We start from the raw sequence: 17,010 nt of genomic DNA on the forward strand, positions 1-17,010 counted from the left end.
CCAGCAGCTGCCGTGGGTGCACTGGGTCCCCTAGCAGTGCCAGCCTGCCCCTTGCTCCACGGCACTCGGTCTCATCAACTGCCCAGAGGCTGAGGAGTATGGGTGCATGGTGTGGGACTGGTGGGCAGCTCCACCTGTGGCCCTGGCACAGGATCCACTAGGTGAAGCCAGCTGGGCTCCTGAGTCTAGTAGGGACTTGGAGGACTCTTGTGTCTAACTAGGGGGTTGTGAATGTGCCAATCAGCACTCTGTGTCTAGCTCAGAGTTTGTGGATACACCAGTCAGCACTCTGCGTCTGGCTCAAGGTTTGTGAATACACCAATCAGTGCTCTGTGTCTGGTTGACCTAGTGGGGACTTGGAGAACTTTTGTGTCTAGCACTCTGTGTCTAGCTCAGGGTTTGTAAATACACCAACCAGCACTCTGTGTCTAGTTCAGGGTTTGTAAATACACCAGTCACTACTCTGTATCTAGTTAACCTAGTGGAGACTTGGAGAACTTTTATGTCTAGCTAGAGGATTGTAAATGCACCAGTCAGCACTCTGTGTCTATCTCAGGGATTGTAAATGCACTAATCAGCACTCTGACAAAATGGACCAGTCAGCTTTCTGTAAAATGGACCAATCAGCTCTCTGTAAAACGGACCAATCAGCTCTCTGTAAAATGGACCAATCAGCAGGATGTGGGTGGGGTCAGATAAGGGAATAAAAGCAGGCTGCCCAGCCAGCCAGCAGCAACTGTCTCGGGTCCCCTTCCACACTGGTGGAAGCTTTGTTCTTTTGCTCTTTGCAATAAATCTTGCTGCTGATCACTCTTTGGATCCATGCTGCCTTTATGAGCTGTAACACTCACCACGAAGGTCTGCAGCTTCACTCCTGAAGCCAGCGAGACCACAAACCCACCCACCGGGAGGAACGAACAACTCCAGACGCACCACCTTTAAAAGCTGTAACACTCACCATGAAGGTCTGCAGCTTCACTCCTGTCAGAGACCACGAACCTACCAGAAGGAAGAAGCTCCAGACACACCTGGACATCTAAAGGAACAGACTCTGGACTACCATCTTTAAGAACTGTAACACTCACCGCAAGGGTCCGTGGCTTCATTCTTGAAGTCAGTGAGACCAAGAACCCACCAATTCTGGACACATAATCACTTCAGGAAATGATTTGGCGTTATATGGAGAAGTTGAAAATATAGATCTCTGACTCTGTAGAGGGAACTAGCATCCTACAGAAGGGAGGTCATGTGTGCACCAAGACACTGTACACACACGTTCACAGAAGCCTGCTTAGAATGTTCCAAACTGGAAACAAGTCTGTATTAGTTTGTTTTCACACTGCGATAAAGAACTACCTGAGGCCAGGCACGGTAGCTCACACCTGTAATCCCAGTACTCTGAGAGGCCAAGGTGGGCATATCCCTTGAGCTCAGGAGTTTGAGACCAGCCTGGGCAACATGGTGAAATCCTGTCTCTACAAAAATTAGCTAAGTGTGGTGGTGTGCACCTGTAGTCAACTACTCAGGAGCCTAAGATGGGATGATTGAGCCCAGGAGGTCAAGGCTGCAGTGAGCTGAGATTGCACACCATGCTCCAGCCTGGGAGACAGGGCAAGACCCTCGCTAAAAAAAAAAAAAAAAAAAAAAAAACACCCTACCTGAGACTGGGTAATTTATAAAGAAACAAGGTTTAATTGACTCACAATTCCACAGGCTGCACAGGAAGCAAGGCTTGGAAGGCCTCAGGAAACTTACAATTAGGGTAGAAGGTGAAGTGAAGCAGGCAGGTCTTACACAGCTGGAGCAGAGCAAAGCAGGAGGTGCTGCACGCTTTTAACAACCAGATCTCATGTGAACTCACTGACTATCACAAGAACAGCAAGGGGGAAATCTAACCCCCATGATCCAATCACCTTCCACTAGGCCCCCTCCTCCAACAATGGAGATTACAATTCGACACGAGATTTGGGCAGGGACACATACCTAAACCATATCAAAGTCTATATGCCTATTAATGGTGGAACGCATAAACAAATCATGTTGCATTTCTATAATGGAATACTGTACAATAATGAAAATGAATGAACTGAAGTCACACTGAACAACATAAAGGAATCTAAAAAAATATATTGTTGGTCCCGGAGCAAGATGGCTGAATAGAGCAGCTCCAGCCTCCAGCTCCCAGCATGAGCAACACAGAGGACGGGTGATTTCTGCATTTTCAACTGAGGTACCGGGTTCATCTCACTGGGGAGTGCCGGACAATCAGTGCTGGTCAGCTGGTACAGCCTGACCAGCGAGAGCTGAAGCAGGGCGAGCCATCGCCTCACCTGGGAAGTACAAGGGGAAAGGGAATCCCTTTTCCTAGCCAAGGGAAACTGAGACACACAACACCTGGAAAATCGGGTAACTCCCTCCCTAATACTGCACTTTACCAAGGGTCTTAGCAAACGGCACACCAGGAGATTATATGCCACACCTGGATGGGAGGGTTCCATGCCCACAGAGCCTCCCTCCTTGCTAGCACAGCAGTCTGAGATCTAACTGCAAGGTGGCAGTGAGGCTGGGGGAGGGGTGCCCGCCATTGCTGAGGCTTAAGTAGGTAAACAAAGCTGCCAGGAAGCTCGAACTGGGTGGAGCCCACCGCAGCTCAAGGGGGCCTGCCTGTCTCTGTAGACTCCACCTCTGGGGACAGGGCATAGCTAAACAAAAAGCAGCAGAAACCTCAGCAGAGGTAAAGGATCCTGTCTGGCAGCTTTGAAGAAAGCAGTGGATCTCCCAGCATGGAGTTTGAGATCTGAGAATGGACAGACTGCCTGCTCAAGTGGGTCCCTGACCCCTGAGTAGCCTAAGTGGGAGACATCCCCCAGTAGGTGCAGACCAACACCTCATACCTCGCTCAGTGGGGTACACCCCTGAGACAAAGCTTCCAGAGCAAGAATCAGACAGCAACACTCGCTGTTCAGCAATATTCTGTCTTCTGCAGTCCCTGTTGCTGATACCCAGACAAACAAGGTCTGGAGTGGACCTCAAGCAATCTGCAACAGACCTACAGCTGAGGGTCCTGACTGTTAGAAGGAAAACTGACAAACAGAAAGGACACCCACACCAAAACCCCATCAGTTCGTCACCGTCATCAAAGACCAACGGCAGATAAAACCACAAAGATGGGAAAAAAGCAGGGCAGAAAAGCTGGAAATTCAAAAAATCAGAGCACATCTCCCCCTCCAAAGGAACACACCTCATCGCCAGCAACGGATCAAAGCTGGACAGAGAATGACTTTGATGAGCCGAGAAAGAAGGTTTCAGTTGATCAAACTTCTCAGAGCTAAGGAGGAACAATGTAACCAGAGCAAAGAAAGTAAAAAATCTTGAAAAAAGAATGGAAGAATGGATAACTAGAATAATCAATGCAGAGAAGGCCATAAACGAACTGATAGAGATAAAAACCATGACACGAGAAATACGTGACAAATGCACAAACTTCAGTAATCAACACGATCAACTGGAAGAAAGAGTATCAATGATTGAAGATCAAACAAATGAAAAGAGCGAGAAGAGAAGTCTAGAGAAAAAAGAGGAAAAAGAAACAAACAAAGCCTCCAAGAAATATGGATTATGTGAAAAGACTAAATCTGCGTCAGATTGCCTGAAAGTGAGGGGGGAAATGGAACCAAGCTGGAAAACACTCGGCAGGATATCATCCAGGAGAACTTCCCCAACCTAGTAAGGCAGGCCAACATTCAAATCCAGGAAATACAGAGAACACCACAAAGATACTCCTCGAGAAGAGCAACTCCAAGACACATAATTGTCAGATTCACCAAAGTTGAAATGAAGGAAAAAATGTTAAGGGCAGCCAAAGAGAAAGGTTGGGTTACACACAAAGGGAAGCCTATCAGACTAACAGCAAATCTCTCCACAGAAATTCTCCAAGTCAGAAGAGAGTGGGGGCCAATATTCAACATTCTTAAAGAAAAGAATTTTCAACCCAGAATTTCATATCCAACCAAACTAAGTTTCATAAGTGAAGGAGAAATAAAATCCTTTACAGACAAGCAAATGCTTAGAGATTTTGTCACCACCAGGCCTGCCCTACAAGAGACCCTGAAGGAAGCACTAAACATGGAAAGGAACAACCAGTATGAGCCATTGCAAAAACATGCCAAAAGGTAAAGACCACTGATGCTAGGAAGAAACTGCATCAACTAATGAGCAAAATAACCAGCTAATATCACAATGACAGGATCAAGTTCACACATAACAATATTAACCTTAAATGTAAATGGACTAAATGGTCCAATTAAAAGATACAGACTGGCAAACTGGATACAGAGTCAAGACCCATCAGTTTGCTGTATTCAGGAGACCCATCTCACATGCAGAGACACACATAGGCTCAAAATAAAGGGATGGAAGAAGATCTACCAAGCAAATGGAGAGCAAAAAAAGCAGGGGTTGCAATCCTAGTCTCTGATAAAACAGACTTTAGGCCAGGCGCAGTGGCTCAAGCCTGTAATCCCAGCACTTTGGGAGGCCGAGACGGGCGGATCATGAGGTCAGGAGATCGAGACCATCCTGGCTAATACGGTGAAACCCCATCTCTACTAAAAAATACAAAAAAAAAAAAAAAACTAGCCGGGTGAGGTGGCGGCGCCTGTGGTCCCAGCTACTCGGGAGGCTGAGGCAGGAGAATGGCATGAACCCGGGAGGCGGAGCTTGCAGTGAGCTGAGATCACACCAGTGCACTCCAGCCCAGGCAACAGAGCAAGACTCCATCTCAAAAAAAAAAAAAAACAGACTTTAAACCATCAAAGATCAAAAGAGACAAAGAAGGCCATCACATAATGGTAAAGGGATCAATTCAACAGGAAGAGCTAACTATCGTAAATACATATGCACCCAATACAGGAGCACCCATATTCGTAAAGCAAGCCCTTAGAGACTTACAAAGAGACTTAGACTCCCATACAATAATAATGGGAGACTTCAACACTCCACTGTCAACATTAGACAGATCAATGAGACAGAAAGTTAACAAGGATATCCAGGAATTGAACTCAACTCTGCACCAAGCGGACCTAATAGACATCTACAGAAATCTCAACCCCAAATCAAGAGAATATACATTCTTCCCAGCACCACATTGCACTTATTCCAAAATTGATCACATAGTTGGAAGTAAAACACTCCTCAGCAAATGTAAAAGAACAGAAATTATAACCAACTGTCTCTCAGACCACAGTGCAATCAAACTAGAACTCAGGACTAAGAAACTCAATCAAAACCGCTCAACTACAAGGAAACTGAACAACCTGTTCCTGAATGACTACTGGGCACATAACGAAATGAAGGCAGAAATAAAGATGTTCTTTGAAACCAATGAGAACAAATATACAATATACCAGAATCTCTGGGACACATTTAAAGCAGCATGTAGAGGGAAATTTATAGCACTAAATGCCCACAAGAGAAAGCTGGAAAGATCTAAAATGAACATCACAACTAAAAGAACTAGAGAAGCAAGAGCAAACACATTCAAAAGCTAGCAGAAGGCAAGAAATAACTAAGATCAGAGCAGAACTGAAGGAGATAGAGACACAAAAAACCCTCCAAAAAATCAATGAATCCAGGAGCTGGTTTTTTGAAAAGATCAACAAAATTGATTGACCACTAGCAAGACTAATAAAGAAGAAAAGAGAGAAGAATCAAATAGACACAATAAAAAATGATAAAGGCGATATCACCACTGACCCCACAAAAATACAAACTACCATCAGAGAATACTATAAACACCTCTACACAAATAAACTAGAAAATCTAGAAGAAATGGATAATTTCCTGGACACTTACACTCTCCCAAGACTAAACCAGGAAGAAGTTGAATCCCTGAATAGACCAATAGCAGGCTCTGAAATTGAGGCAATAATGAATAGCCTACCAACCAAAAAAAGTCCAGGACCAGATGGATTCACAGCCGAATTCTACCAGAGGTACAAGGAGGAGCTGGTACCATTCCTTCTGAAACTATTCCAATCAATAGAAAAAGAGAGAATCCTCCCTAACTCACTTTATCAGGCCAACATCATCCTGATACCAAAGCCTGGCAGAGATACAACAAAAAAAGAGAATTTTAGACCAATATCCCTGATGAACATCGATGCAAAAATACTCAATAAAATACTAGCAAACCGAATCTAACAGCACATCAAAAAACTTATCCACCATGATCAAGTGGGCTTCATCCCTGGGATGCAAGGCTGGTTCAACTTACACAAATCAATAAACATAATGCAGCATGTAAACAGAACCAAAGACAAACACCACATGATTATTTCAATAGATGCAGAAAAGGCCTTTGACAAAATTCAACAGCCCTTCATGCTAAAATCTCTCAATAAATTCGGTATTGATGGAATGTATCTCAAAATCATAAGAGCTATTTATGACAAACCCACAGCCAATATCATACTGAATGGGCAAAAACTGGAAGCATTCCCTTTGAAAACTGGCACAAGACAGGGGTGACCTCTCTCACCACTCCTATTCAACATATTGTTGGAAGTTCTGGCTAGGGCAATCAGGCAAGAGAAAGAAATAAACGGTATTCAATTAGGAAAAGAAGAAATCAAATTGTCCCTGTTTGCAGATGACATGATTGTATACTTAGAAAACCCCATTATCTCGGCCCAAAATCTCCTTAAGCTGATAAGCAACTTCAGCAAAGTCTCAGGATACAAAATTAATGTGCAAAAATCACAAGCATTCTTATACACCAGTAACAGACAAACAGAGAGCCAAATCATGAATGAACTTCCATTCACGATTGCTTCAAAGAGAACAAAATACCTAGAAATACAACTCACAAGGGATGTAAAGGACCTCTTCAGGGAGAACTACAAACCACTGCTCAGTGAAATAAAAGAGGACACAAACAAATGGAAGAACATACCACGCTCATGGCTAAGAAGAATCAATATCGTGAAAATGGTCATACTGCCCAAGGTAAATTACAGATTCAATGCCATCCCCATCAAGTTACCAATTACTTTCTTCACAGAATTGGAAAAAACTGCTTTAAAGTTCATATGGAACCAAAAAAGAGCCTGCACTGCCAAGACAATCCTAAGTCAAAAGAACAAAGCTGGAGGCATCACGCTACCTGACTTCAAACTATACTACAAGGCTACAGTAACCAAAACAGCATGGTAATGATACCAAAACAGAGAGATAGACCAATGGAACAGAATAGAACCCTCAGAAATAATACCATGCATCTACAGCCATCTGATCTTTGACAAACCTGAGAAAACCAAGAAATAGGGAAAGGATTCCCTATTTAATAAATGGTGCTGGGAAAATTGGCTAGCCATAAGTAGAAAGCTGAAACTGGATCCTTTCCTTACTCCTTATACAAAAATTAATTCAAGATGGATTAGAGACTTGAATGTTAGACCTAATACCATAAAAACCCTAGAAGAAAACCTAGGTAATACCATTCAGGACATAGGCATGGGTAAGGATTTCATGTCTAAAACACCAAAAGCAACGGCAACAAAAGCTAAAATTGACAAATGGGATCTAATTACACTGCAGAGCTTCTGCACAGCAAGAGAAACTACCATCAGAGTGAACAGGCAACCTACAGAATGGGAGAAAATTTTTGCAATCTACTCATCTGACAAAGGGCTAATATCTAGACCCTACAAAGAACTCAAACAAATTTACAAGAAAAAAACAAAAAACCCCATGAAAAAGTAGGCAAAGGATATGAACAGACATTTCTCAAAAGAAGACATTCATACAGCCAACGGACACATGAAAAAATGCTTGCCCTCACTGGCCATCAGAGAAATGCAAATCGTGGCACATATACACCATGGAATACTATGCAGCTATGAAAAAGGATGAGTTCGTGTCCTTTGTAGGGACGTGGGTGTAGTTAGAAACCATCATTCTCAGCAAACTTTCAAAAGAACAGAAAACCAAACACTGCATGTTCTCACTCATAGGTGGGAATTGAACAATGAGATCACTTGGACTTGGGAAGGGGAACATCACATACTGGAGCCTATTATGGGGAGGGGGGAGGGATGGCATTGAGAGTTATAACTGATGTAAATGACGAGTTGATGGGTGCTGACGAGTTGATGGGTGCAGTACACCAACATGGCACATGTATACATATGTAACAAACCTGCACGTCGTGCACATGTACCCTAGAACTTAAAGTATAATAAAAATAAAAAAGTAAAAAATAAAAATAAAATAAAATATATATACATATTTTTGAGTAAAGAAGTCAGACACAAAAGGATACATGTTATGTGAATCTACAAGTTGCAGCAACAGGTAAAACAAATCTATGTTGCTTAAGAAGGCAAACAGGTGACAAAAATAGAGAAATGCAGGGCAGTGATCACCACAAAAGTCAGGAGAGTGGGTATTTCTTGGGTAAAGCTGTGGGGAGGCAGTTATGACTAAGAAGGGGCAAATAGGCTAGGCACGGTGGTTCATGCCTATATTCCCAGCACTTTGGAGGCCGAGGCAGGTGGATTACTTGAGGTCAGGAGATGGAGACCAGTCTAGCCAACATGGTGAAACCTCATCTCTATGAAAAATACAAAAATGAGCCAGGTGTGGTGGCATGTGCCTATAGTCCCAGCTACTTGGGAGACTGAGGCAGAGGCAGGAGAATTGCTTGAACCCAGGAGTTGGAGGTTGCAGTGAGGCAAGATTAAGCCACTGCACTCCATGCTGGGAGACAGAGGGAGACTCCGTCTAAAAAAAAAAAAAAAAAAAAGAAGAAGGGGCAAATTAAAGAGCTTCTAGGGTGCTGACAATGTTGTATTTGATAAGCAAATGATGCCTACGTGACATCCAGGAAGATATATAATATCGCCTATGTATGTGTATGCTTTTTATGTATGTGTTATAATTCACAATTTAAAAGTTTAAAAGTAAAGATTACCTGCTCATGGTAAATTTTAAAATTCAAGCAGGTTAAAACTAATTCAAAAACTAAATCCTCCAATTCCCTTCTCAGAAGAAAATCTGCCAGCATCTCAGATACTTTCTCAAAGATGTTCTATGCAAAGGGCTTTGCTTTAAATAAGCAAAACTTTCTGATTTTAAACATTCAGTTCACAGAGGGTTTCCATGGAGTATCCTAGCCAGGAAGCAGAGGATCAGTAATGAGTGTCACATGAGTTCCTTGAATGCTCCACTCCTCCCTCATGGGGCCCAGGGCTTGGAACACACGAGTGCTCAATAAGGTTGGTGAGATAATCAGGCTGGGAAAGTTGCAGGTATAGGACCTGGAAGACTGAGGATTTTGACACAACAGAATAGATCCTCCTGTTAAGGGGAACAGGCTGAGAGGAGGAATGGAGGGTGTGGATGTCCAGGGTGTTTGGGAGAGAGCAGGGATGCCTATGTGTCTGGAATACAGAGAATGGAGGGCTCATGTCTGAGAAAGCAGACTGCAGTTTTGAATGACTCCAGCAGGCCGGTGCTGATTGAAGCTCTCTGAAGGGAGGTCTGTGGAGCTGGGCCAATTAAAGCAACCACAGCCAGCCAGGCTGCTGTGTGGAGACCTGTGCCCTCAGGAGGCCCTTCAGAAGGGAAGGGTGTGCCTCTCTAGTTATGTGCAGATGTGAAGGCAGGGAGAGGATCTGGCATGGGAGACTCACGTATGAAGATATTTCACCATGAACTGGAAAATGCTAGGGTTGCTTCTCTAGGTGACCCTCTTTCACCCAAACCCTAATTTCCCAGCTCCTCATTCATGTTAGCCCAGAGGCTCCTGCCTTCCCCCATGTGGGATTCCCATTGGCTTGCCATCCCCTATTCTAATGGAAGAATCTGATCAGCTTCCTGCTGAGAGAGGGAGGGAGGCAGTGGTTCGAGCAAGGGGTTAGCAGGGCACTCAGGGACTTGGGAGTGTGCTTTTCATGTGGGACGGGACAGTGCCAGGAAGGTGAAGAGAGGCAGGCTCTGGCAGCTCTGGGCCAAGGGGCCGACAGATGTGAAATTTCAGGAGGCTCTGGTATGGGATGACTCTGCCTACAGACCCTCATCAGTTCCAGACCTGCTCTGGCCACTCCATCACCAAAGGACTCCTGGTTACTAAGCAACCCCTGCCTTACCTGCTGCATCTCCCCTTGTTCCTTAGCAACCCTTGCATAACTCAGTTCCCTCGAGTTAGGGGTCTGTATCTATAAATTATAAATGAATGGGTGCTGCTCAGGAATTGTGAAGAAATTTTCTATTAAATATCAGTCTGTACTCAGTGTCAAAATGCAGGCGACCAAATGCTCTGCTTTGGGAAGGAAGCTTTGGTTTCCGATTTATGTCTCTTCTGATATTGTATTTCCAAAAACAATCTTTGCAGGTCCTAGACCTCCCCGCTCTTTCCTCCCAACTGCTTCCACTCTGCCTGCTGTTGCTCTCGCTTTCTCTTTCACACGCCCTCTCTCCTTCCTGCAAGGTCATATTTACAGCCTTGCATTTCGTGGAGACAATAGGTTTCAGCTCCTGATTGGTCTACCTTTCTAAACAGGACACCAGATTCTGAACATTGTTATGCCCCCCTGGGGAACTCCTCTCCCTCTGCTGCGAGCATAGATTAACCCCCTTTTGAGGTTGAGGGGAATCCAGTCTCCTTGACTGCGAGGACAGGAGGAAAAAGAGGACTCGCCTTTTGTCGGGACAGGACGCCCCCTGCTGGAAGGCTAGAGTAACAGCACCTCTGAGAAATGTTCCTGTCTCAGCAAGTCTGGCTGTCCCTTTTCTGGCTTCTAACCGTTCTCACCAAGCCCTGCTTGTCTGAACTTGCCTCAATGTGGTTTGCAGGAAAGCTGACCTATTGTAAGGAAAGGCAACTCTGTCTGGCCTGTTGCAGGTAAACAACCTGCAGAAATGAAGTCAGGCCTCCTCTGTCTCCCCTGCTTCCCCTTCCCATGTAAAGCCCCTCTTTTGGCTGGGAGGATGGGAAGAGTGAGCAGCTTCCAAGGCCTCTAGTTCGCCCTTCCCCACTCACTCATGCTTTCCCCAAAACAGTCAGCTGGGTCAGCTGGAGCAGAATTGACCACAGGTCCTGGGAGCTTAGAATGGTCCCTGAGCTTGGCACTGCCCACTCTGATACCCCTTTCCATGCTGATCAATTCAGATGCCCAAATTGGGGGTAGGGAAGCTGAATGGACACACCCTTAACCCAGTCCCATCTTGGAGGTGAATGGTCTTCAGCACTGGTCCAAAGAGAAGAGAAGGGAAACGGAAAGGGGTGGCGGGTGGGTGGAGGAAGAAAACAAAGATTAGAGGAGAAAGAATGAGAAACATGGAAGAGTTAGAAACATTGAAAATCAGAAAAGAAAGAATAATGTAAACAGAAAATAAAATTCTAAGCTCCCCAACGAACTGAAAGCACTCCTCCACTTGGCAAAGGGCATTCCAAAGTCAACCTTAAAAACCAGTGCAGGCCATGATGGGAATGTGGGGTTGGACATGCCTCATTATACCCTCCTCCCTTTTGAGTTCAGGCATGACTGACCAGCATTACATTAAAATGGAGATCTTATGGCTCAAAAAACAGACTTTGTAGCAATAAGATACCAAATTCTAACCTGACTCTAGTATAGCATCACATGACAGATAGCAGGTCCTGAAAAAAACTGAAGTATTTTACACCAAAATGCATTTCTTTGACATTTTTTGAAATGGCCTTGCAAAGCTGTCTTTCGTGAGGAAAATTTACATCCTATAGAAAATCCCCTTCCCTTTCCAGGACTTTTCCTGATCCAAGAGAGATTTAACTAAGAGTCTGGCACCTTTTAGGGTCTGATAAAATATATTTACAATCTATTATCTATCAGGCCTACTACCTGGAGGCTTCATCTACATAACAAGAACCTTGGCTTCCACAACTCCCCTTATCTTAACTGCAAACATTTCTTTCTATTGACCTCAACTCTTTGGGCAGAGCTTAACCCTTTCAACCAGTTGCCAATCAGAAAATCTTTAAATCCACCTATGACCTGGAAGCCCCCACTCCAAGATGTCCTGCCTTTCTGGGCCTAAACAATGTAACCCTTACATGTATTGACTTGTGTCTCTGCCTGTAGCTTCTGTTCTCCTAAGATGTATAAAATCAAGCTGTAACCCAACCACCTTGGGCATATATTCTCAGGACCTCCTGGACCTGTGTCATGGGTCATGGTCCTCACATTTGGCTCAGAATAAATCTCTTCAAATATTTTACAGTTTGACTCTTTTTCATCAGCACTAAGGAGATATCAGCAGAAGCTCTGTGATCTTGGGCAAGTCTGTTCCCCTCTTGCTCCATCCATATCACAGTAAAATAAGGGGTTGACTTGGGTGGTCCAAAGGACTCTGATAGCCCCAAGAGGTTTGTAACGATAATCAAAGAAGAAATACACTGAGCTGCAGACATAGAGCCAGGAAGAAAGAAGCATCAACATAAAAAGTAAACAGGAGTGAAGATGTGCGGTTCCAGTCATTATAGACCCAACACAAGGCAGTGAGGCACACTAGCCCCAACCAGAGCCATATCATGCCTGCCCTGGGCAGTGGTGATGCTGGCCCAGGCTTACCTTGCTGTACACCTGTCTGTCTGGAGTGCAGGTCGGCAGCCCTTCTGTCAGCCAGTCTGCAACTGAGTGTGAGGATGTGAGTAAGCAGCAGGCTGGATTTCAGGCACTGCAGATTCTATCTGAACAACTCAAAGATTCCTGGAATTTATAGCCCCAGAATTCAGAAAGGGGGGAGGAGGGTTTCTGAAAAGGCCCCACCCATGCCTTGGGAGGAAAGCTAGGGGAAGTGCAGGACTCCTTGTCTGAGTAATATTCTGCAGAATGCTGCACATACCACTCAACAAGCATAACCAGCAAAAGAGTACAGCTGCTTGCCGCTTGTGGAAAGAAGTCAAAATAATAGTAGTTATGATAAGAGGGAGCAAGATGTCTTTATTATCCGTGCTAGCAGGGGAAGAGTAGAAAACAATTCCACTCTTCAATTTGTGAAGGGAACATAGGAGTTTTCAAAGAAAGGGTTTGGAATGCAAAATATGACTAATTACATGTTATTAATAATATAATAATATAATAATTATCAAATTATTTAAATCATTATAACTAGGCTCAAACACATCTTTAGTAATAAAATAGGAACCATTACAATCAACACATTTTTGCCAATAAGAAATAAGTTTATTTATTCCTGTAGCATAAAAATCCATCCTTCAGGATTCAGTGAACTCTTGGAAAGCACTTTCTGCATCCTGCTTGTTGTGGAAGTGTTTTCCCTGCAAAAAGTTGTCGAGATACTTGAAGAAGTAGTAGTCAGTTGGTGAGATGTCTGGCGAATATGACAGATGAGGCAAAATTTCAAAGCCCAATTCATTCAACTTTTGAAATGTTGGTTGTGCAATGAGTGGTTGGACGCTGTCATGGAGAACTGGGCCTTTTCTGTTGACCGATGCCTGCTGCAGGTGTTGCAGTTTTCAGTGCATCTCATCAATTTGCTGAGCGGTCTTCTCACAAGTAATGGCTTTGCCAGGATTCAGAAAGCTGTAGTGGATCAAACCAGCAGCAGACAACCAAACAGTGACCATGACCTTTTTTTGGAGCAAGATTGGCTTTAGGAAGTGCTTTGGAGTTTCTTCTCAGTCCAATCACTGAGCTAGTCATTGCTGGTTGACGTATAAAATTCACTTTTCATTGCACATCACGATTCAACTGGAAAGTAGTTCATTGTTATTGCATAGAATAAGAGGAAGATGACACTTTAAAACAATAATTTTTTGACTTTCAGTCAGCTCATGAGGCACCCATTTATTGAGCTTTTTCACCTTTCCAATTTGCTTCAAATGCTGAATGTAGAATGGTCAGCAACTTCTAGTGTAGTTGTAAGAGGATCAGCTTCAATAATTGCTCTCAATTTGTCATCAACTTCCAATGACCGGCCACTACACTCCTCATCTTCAAGGCTCTCATCTCCTTTGCAAAACTTCTTGAACCACCACTACACTGTATATTTGTTAGCAGTTCCTGGGCCAAATGTGTTGTTTATAACGATGTGAGTTGTTTCCACTGCTTTACAACCCATTTTGAACTCAAGAAAATAGCTCAAATTTGCTTTTTGTCTAACATCATTTCCATAGTCTAAGTATAAAATAAATAGCAAGTAACAAGTTATTAGCAAAAAAAATGCAAAGCAATAAATGCACATTAAAATGATGTATAGCATAAGCATATTTATTTAAGAACGTATTCCAATATCAAACGGCAAATTTCAACAACGCAAAAACCACAATTATGTTTGCACCAACCTAATAATCAAGTCACTCTTCAGCTGGGAGTGAGTTCTGTCCCTGATGTAATCTTTTGTTGGAGAGAATTCCAGAGCTTTCTGGTCCCTATCAGGATCTGAGACCTGAAGATGTTACCACTAGGGAACATATGAGTCACATTGCACCAAAGTATGTTAGCAACAGCATATCAATATGGGTCTGCAGCAACCTCAGTTTTTGCCTCCTCAGAAGAAAGAATTCGACTGAGGGGCATAAGGCAGAGTGAGGAACTGGGGGAACTTTTTGAACAGGAGTGGAAGTTTATTCAAAAGCTCTAGTGCAGGAATGAAAGAAAGTCAAGTGCACTTAGAAGAGGGCCAAGCAGGTGACTTGAGAAATCAAGTGCCCAGTTTGACCTTTGACTTGGTGTCTTATATGTTGCCATGCTTCCGGGGTTGTGTTACTTCTCCCCTGATTCTTCCCTTGGGGTGGGCTGTCTGCATGCACAGTGGTCTGTCAGCACTTGGGAGGGGCTGCATGCACAGTGTGTTTACTGGAGTTGTACACATGCTCACTTGAGGCATTCTTCCCTTACCAGTCAAGTGTTCTTAGAAGAAGGTCATATACTAAACTCCAACATTTTGCCTCTTGATGTGCATGCTTGAGCCCACTCACCCAACTCCTGAGATCTTATCAAGAAGCTGCTGATCACCAGCTTCAGGTGTTTCTATCTATTGGGAGACAGCCGTTCCCTGGCACCAGCTGTGACCAATTATTATTTTAGAGAGACAGTATAACAACTATCTGACTATCACCTGATGGTCTCCTGACATTCCTGGATGGGTGGGAGGCCTCTCCTATCCTGTTCGTGTCTACCTGACTACCTACTGTAAACACTTCCCCCATCAAGAGTTCATCCAAGACTTCCAATTCTTTGGGGAAAATGGACAAAGATCAGTCTTCTGTAGCTACCTCCTGCTGACAGATGGGCAGTGGTGGTTGTTCTGTGAGTCTTGGCCTCCTGCTAGCTGTCAGGGCAGGGTGGCTCCATGGGTTAGTGAAAGCAGTATTCAGCCAGGTCCAAGGGAGGCAGGGGCAGAATTTCACCTCTGTTGTGTCCCACTGATGAGCAGTCTAGGGGTCCTCTGTAGAAGGGTGACTACTGAATATTGACAGGATGGTATCCCTCATTGAGGATCATCTGGAGCTTGATGGCGCATCCCTCTTGTTTCTTCTGAGCTGCAGCCAGAGATCACTGGTTGGTTCACAGGAATAAGCAGGGTCAGTCTAAATTGCAGGGAAAAAAAACTCAAAAGCAACTGATAAAACTAGAATCTAATAACAGGTGTGCCACAGTTCTTGAAACATACTTTTTCTCTCTATTCTCCCTTTTTTTAAACTAAAAACAAATCATGGTAGGACTGACTTGTTTACAAAATGAGCTTTAGTCTTATTATACTTAGCCTGATTATTTACATAAAATACAGTAAAAATAATTATTTGCTATATAGTCTCTTTTTAAAATGGGCTTTGATGAAATTTTGTTCCATGAGGAATCTCAGATAAGACTTTTTAAAGCCTTAAGACAAGCTGTTGGTTTGTGCCATCAAATACCTGTATGAGTGGGGTAAATTCCCCTCCTCTAGAGGTTCCAGGATAACTTGAGGCTCCTGGACCTGTCAGAAAGTGACATTCCCTACTTACCACAAGTCAAGAACCCTGTGCAAGAACTGTGTAGACAAGCTACGAGGGCAGTGTTCCCAAGGGGCTTTTATTGGCTCTGTAAGTCAAATTTGATTCCTTAAAGGAAAGCACACCATTCTAGTCAAAAACCTTGGTAAAATAATCAGTTTCTCCAATTGTGTCCTGTTGCAAAAGGAAACAGATTCTTATTGCACTTATGCAAATAACTATATTGCCATAACTTAAGAATACTCACAAATAGTTTCCAAATTCTAAATAATTCAGGTAGAAAGAAACAAACATGCTCCAAATTTTGTTTACAGGAGTATATGTTACTTAATTGTTAAAAGCTATAAACTGCTCAGAAGAAAAGTTTTCTTGGCTCTGAAAAACAAAGAATCAGCAATGTTTTCAGCAAAAAGTCACAAAAGGATTATTTCAGTCTTCTATTAGTTCAGTCCATGCAGTTAACTCCTATTCTGCTTGATATTCATGAACATTTCAGCTCTCCATGAGAGTCCTGAAAGTTTTTTCTTCTATTCTAATGTCACAATCTCCAAAGTTATCAGAAACCTGGATTTAAGAATACCCGTTAGAGTCCTATAGCGATTATAAAACCACCTTTTACAGAGGTTTGAAAGAATACAATAATGATCTGTGGATGACAAAAAGTCTTGGAGCAGCCACAGTCAAAGATGTAATTGACAAGGAAATTTGCTATCTTTGTAGCACACAATAATTTAACATAACAATTACAATTATCACTGGTAACATATACTAACTCATATCAGAATTACAAGGGTTTTACACAATTTTGGCCAAATATTACCTTTGCATTAGTATACTGTTGATGTTAAACACAATTCTTAATAAAACCTTGTAGATAAATCTGTCCAATCTTAATCAGTTTGACCATAAGGTAAGATTTTTATAAACCTTTTATAACCCTTTACAATTTTCTGTTAAAGAACAGAACAAAGCTCTAAGAAAACCATATTGTACTTTTATTCCAGTGTTCA

General features: G+C 43.1%; 1 protein-coding gene across 1 annotated transcript in view; it reads right to left on the reverse strand.

Annotated features, from left to right (window-relative positions):
• Window positions 1-12,747, reverse strand: part of LOC105499587 (dehydrogenase/reductase SDR family member 2, mitochondrial) — a 51,365-nt gene extending 38,618 nt beyond the window's left edge. Inside the window, exon 1 of the mRNA XM_011772228.2 lies at window positions 12,612-12,747. The gene's annotated coding sequence lies outside the window, so the exon portion shown is untranslated. The remainder of the gene's footprint in view (window positions 1-12,611) is intronic.
• Between the last annotated feature and the right edge of the window lie 4,263 nt (window positions 12,748-17,010).

Source organism: Macaca nemestrina, chromosome 7 (genome assembly GCF_043159975.1).
Source record: "Macaca nemestrina isolate mMacNem1 chromosome 7, mMacNem.hap1, whole genome shotgun sequence".
Classification (NCBI taxonomy): domain Eukaryota; kingdom Metazoa; phylum Chordata; class Mammalia; order Primates; family Cercopithecidae; genus Macaca; species Macaca nemestrina.